Here is a 5506-nt window from a genome sequence, read left to right as displayed (position 1 = left end):
AAAAAAAAAAAAAAAAAAAAAAAAAAAAAAGAAAGGCAACCCAAGGGAAGGGGCAAAATTCAGCTGCTCCAAAGACCAGCTGGGATTTGACTCCCAGAGCAGGGGGAGGGTGGAAAGGTCAAAAGAGTGCTGCTCCACCTGAGATTCCAGCATCAGCTCTGCCATTTGATATCTCAGAACACCTTGAACAAGTCAAAGTGCACCTCGATTTCCTCATCTATAACAGGAAGACTAGATTATATAATGTCTCGGCTGCCTTCCTGATAACGCAAAAGACTTGAGGACAACGGTAACACGTTATGGATAATTTCTACTTAGAAACTTATTAACCAGGCTCAGTGGCTCAGCCTGTAATCCCAGCACTTTGGGAGGCTGAGGTGAATGGATTGCCTGAGCCCGAGGGTTCGAGACCCACCTGGGTAACTTGGCAAGACCTCATCTTTACAATAAATTAAAAATTAGCCGGACGTGGTAGCACGCGCCTGTTGTTCCAGCTACTTGGAAGGCTGAGGCGGAAGGATCGCCGGAGCCCAGCGGGTCGAGGCTGCCCAGCGGGTCGAGGCTGCGGTGGTTGGGAGTGGCCACTGCACTCCAGTGTGGGCGACAGAGTGAGACTCCAACTCAAAAAAAAAAAAAAAAAAAACCCAGAAACTTTTATTATGGAAAATTTCAAACAAATTCAAAGTCGACAGAACAATATAGTGGATTCCCATATAGCCATTCCTCAACTTCAACGGTCATTAACATTCTGTCTTTCTTGTTTCATCTCTACCTCTACCTTTTGGTTATTTATTTTATTTTATTTTATTTATTTTTGAGTTGGAGTCTCACTCTGTCACCTAGGCTGGAGTGTAGTGGTATGCTCACAGTCACCGCAGCCTCGACCCGCTGGGCTCAAGTGATCCTTCCTCTTCAACCTTCCAAGTAGCTGGAACCACAGGCATGCGCCACCACACCTGGCTGAATTTTTTATTTATCCTAGAGATGAGGTCTCGCCAAGTTGGTCAAGCTGGCCTCGAACCTGTGAGCTCAAGCAATCCTCTCACCTTGGATAACCAAAATGCTGGAATTATAGGCGTGAGCCACCGCGCCCAGCCTTTTTTTCTTTTCTTTTCTTTTTTTTTTGAGTTTGGAATCTCACTCTGTCATCCAGGCTGGAGTGCAGTGGCATACTCACTGCCACCCTGCTGGGGCCTGGTGATCCTTCCACCTCAGCCTTCCAAGTAGCCAGAACTACAGGCGTGTGCTACTACGCCCTGCTAATTTTTTATTTATTGTAGAGACGAGGTCTCACCAAGTTGCCCAGGGTGGTCTCAAACCTGCAGGCTCAGGCAATCCACTTGCCTCAGCCTCCTAAAGTGCTGGGGTTACAGGCTGAGCTTCCAAACCCGGTCTTCTTATTTTATTTTCTATGAGACCAGGTCTTGCTATTGTTGCCCAAGCTGGTCTCAAACTTCTGCACTCAAACCAATCCTCCTGCCTCCTGAGTAGCTAGGACTGTAGATGCATGCCACCATGCTAGGCTAATTTAAAAATTTTATTTTTACTTTGTAGAGATGGGGGACTCCCTATGTTGCCCAGGCTAGTCTTGAATTCCTGGGCTCAAGTAGTGCTCCTGCCTCCGCCTCCCAGAGTTCTGGAATTTTTTTTTATTTTTTGAGTTGGAGTCTCACTCTGTCACCCAGGCTGGAGGACAGTGGCACACTTATAGCCTCCGCAGCCTCGACCTGCGATCCTTCTGCCTCAGCCTTCCAAATAGCTGGACCTACAGGCATGTGCTACCACACCCGGCTAATTTTTGATTTATTGTTGAGAGGAGATCTCGCCAAGTTGCCTGGGTGGGTCTCAAACCCATGGGTTCAGGCATTCCTCTCACCTCGGCCTCCCAAAGTGCTGGGATTATAGACTGAGCCACTGAGCCCAGCTGAGTTCTAGGATCATAGGTGGGAGCCACCACAACTGGCCATAAATTATTCTTTTCCTTCCCGCCCCCCTCCACTCGTTCATCCATGTGTGTCCCTGGAGCTTATGGCCTTCTCCTGCATATACTTCTTTTTTTTTTTTTGAGTTGGAGTCTCACTCTGTCACCCAGACTGGAGTGCAGTGGCCGCTCCTGGCCACTGCAGCCTCTCGACCTGCAGGGCTCCGGCGATCCTTCTGCCTCAGCCTTCTAAGTAGCTGGAACTACAGGCGCATGCTACCACACCCGGCTCATTTTTATTTATTATAGAGATGAGGTCTCGCCAAGTTGCCCAGGCGGGTCTCGAACCCGCGGGCTCAGGCAATCCACTCACCTCAGCCTCCCAAGACGTGGGATTACAGGCTGAGCCACTGAGCCCGCCTTGTTTTTCTTTTCTTTTCTTTTCTTTTTTTGAGTTGGAGTCTCACTCTGTTACTCAGGCTGAAGTGCAGTGGCATACTTATGACCACCACAGCCTCAACCTTCTGGGCTCAGGTGATCCTTCTGCCTCAGCCTTCCAAGTAGCTGGAACTACAGGCATGCACCACCATGCCCGGCTAATTTTTTTTTTTTTTAATTGTAGAGATGAGGTCTCACCAAGTTGCCCGGGCTGGTCTCGAACTGGTGTGCTCAGGCAATCCTTTTACGTCAGCCTCCAAAGTTCTGGGATTATAGGCGTTAACCACCGAGCCAGGCCTTGCAGGGTACTTCTATTATGAGGCTTTGACTGCCCTGGTTGCAAATTCTTATAAGTATGCCTTTCTTTTTCCTGTGCACTTACCTTTCTCTGGATTCTTTTTTCTTTTGTCCTTTTTTGTTTCTCTTTCCTACAACTGCTTTCTAGGACTTGTTGCTTTTTCTTCCTTAGCATGGGCTTACTATTCTGTGTTTACTCCACCTTCCCTGAACTCACTGTCCTGTCTTTTTGGTCTGTTCATATGCTGGACCCAAGACCCTGAGCCATGGATCCAGCCCAGGGCCAGGCACTCGTCAACAGTGAGTGAGTGAGGGAGTGAATGAATGAATCAAAGCAAAGAACCACATACTCTGAAACCACCTGCAATCTGGCAATAGTAATGTGCTCCAATAAGAAACACCAACCTGTCCACATCTTCCTTACCACATTGAGCAAGAGGCTTCTACCCCCTTGGAAACCCCAGCTTTTGAAAGGAAGGAGGCTGATTTCCTGGCAAAATGTGACCCAAAGGACCACCATTAAAAAAAAAAATAAAAAACCAGCAAGCGGGGCTATCAGGGATACTTCCTGTTTTTCTCTCGAAAGCATCCTGGATAGATGAAACTGAGGGATCAAAGGGTCTGCCTCCTCTGGGGCCTGGGGACTGGGGACTGGTAGAATGCTTTTAACCCTCTGCTGTCTCTCACATGTGAGTAGCATGGGCAGTCTATGGCTTGTAGTTCCCTGGTGGATTTTAACTTCTTGAGGGCAGGGGCCTTGCCATGCATTCATTCATTCATTCATTATGCTACCGAAGGCCAGGCTTTGAGGATCTGGTAGACACAGCTCCTGGCTTAATTCATGTCACAGCTATGGCCCCAAGGGCTAACATGATCAAGCACTTTCTCCAAGCCAGGCACTCACAACAGTCTTTTTCAGCATGTGGTCCTTCCTCACAACAAGCTCATGGGGTATCTTACAGCTGAGGAAAGCAAGGCTTATGGAGGTAAGCCAGCCTGACACAGACATAAGACTGGGAGGTGGCAGGGCTGGGGTCAGAGCCCATGGGCTGGGCTGCAATCATATTCCTGGCTGATATGCTAGCCCGCCCCTGGAGACCTGCTTCCTGTTTGAAGCATGGTAGTGACTCATTGCTAGCAATTTTTACAAATGCGGTTTATCTCTGGGTTTGGTCAGGTGCCTTCTGATGAACAGGTTTGTTTGTATCTTCCTTACTGTACTATACTGTACTAGAGCAGAGGTGAGGCAGCTTGCAACCCCTGAGGACTGGCAACAGGAAGTTTGCAGAAACCAGGAGGCAACCTTTGATCCCATTGGAGAACGGGGAGATTGGCAGACTCTTGCTTCCCCTCTCCCATTTCTGGAATAGATCAGATTCCCAGATTTCTTTTTGGTTTGGCTTATCATTTTCTTCAAAGCCTGGAAAGAAAGTCAAGCAGGATGGTGTGGTGGCTCACACCTGCAATCCCAGCACTTTGGGAGACAGAGGCAGGAGAATTGCTTGCACCCAGGAGTTTGAGACCAACCTGGGCAATATAGTGAGACCTCTATCTATAGAAAGTAAAATTAACAAACAAAAAACAAGGGATGTTGACAGGTAATGACATCAACCAAGTGAACGTATACTGAGGAACTGTCCTGAGCCTTTGCCTATGTCAGCTCTTGCATCCTTGCAACAACAGATATTTTCTCCATTTTTCAGGAGAGGGATTGAGGCTCAGAATGGTTAGTTAATATACCTCAAACCATACAGTGAGACAGAGCCAGGATTCGATCCTAGGATTGACTCATTCCAAAATCTCTACTTTAACCACACTGCCTCCCCAATGCTAAACATGGCATAGGGAGGAAGAAACTCCCTGCCCAGATCCCTGACAAACAGTAGTGGCAGGTGAGGGCAGCAAGCAACCTTGAGGCCCGCTGGTCGGGGATGCCTGGCATAAAAGGGTCTGAAGGTGCTTCTGTTCTGCAATTCTATCTCTTTAAGACCCAGCACTCCCATGCCAGGCCTGTTCTGTGATCCTCAGAGATTTCAGGGGTGGGGTAACTGGATTGAACGCGCTGACATACAAGCAAAAAAAGACCTCAGCATTTTTGCCTCGCCTCGGTGGCTCCAGCATTTTTTTTTCCCCCTCCGCCTCTCTCTCTCTCTCTCATTTATTTATTACTATGCTATTCCCTGGCCCTGCTGCTGTGTCAATACTGATAAAAGCAAATCGCCCCACAAACAGGTGCAGCTGGGAGCTGTCCCTTGGACAGCTGCCAGGGAAATGTGATCGCTCAGCTGGGGTGGCCTGCCCCTGCCCAGCCCCCTCTCGGGTTCCAGCCCAGGGCATGTGTCCTTGGGCGGTTAATGTCGGCCAGCGTGTCAGAGCCCTGGTATTTCAGCTGGCACCGTGGACTCAAGCTGGTGTGTGAGGTTGGGGTGGGGTGGGTGTGTGAGGAGCCAAGGGGAGGCTCCCAAGAGTTATCTTGTCTGTCTATCTATCTATCTACCTATCAGCATTTTCTCTTTCAGTTTCTCCCAACAAATTCAGATCATCCTATGTCACCAAGTCCCCCGGCCAACGTGAAAATATCTCCTAAGAATATCACTGCCTGATTTTCCGAGGTAAGAAACACCCCCTCCACCCCCGTTCTACCCATCTCCAAATTCACACTTAAGATCCACAGACATTCTCCGAGTCTCTCCTTGGGCTCCGCTGCGGGTTCACCTACACGAACACTGGGTGAGCCAACCCCGTTATCCAGAAGGCATTTTGATGCCACCGAGCCATGTGACTTTGACTCCGGCTCGGGAAAGGTTTTATTTCACCTCCCCTCCCCCACCCCGGTGTTTTGTCCGCGAG

Source organism: Carlito syrichta, unplaced genomic scaffold (assembly GCF_000164805.1).
Source record: "Carlito syrichta isolate Samal-C Ts95f unplaced genomic scaffold, Tarsius_syrichta-2.0.1 Scaffold308199, whole genome shotgun sequence".
In the NCBI taxonomy this organism is placed as follows: domain Eukaryota; kingdom Metazoa; phylum Chordata; class Mammalia; order Primates; family Tarsiidae; genus Carlito; species Carlito syrichta.
This window is presented reverse-complemented; position numbering follows the sequence as displayed.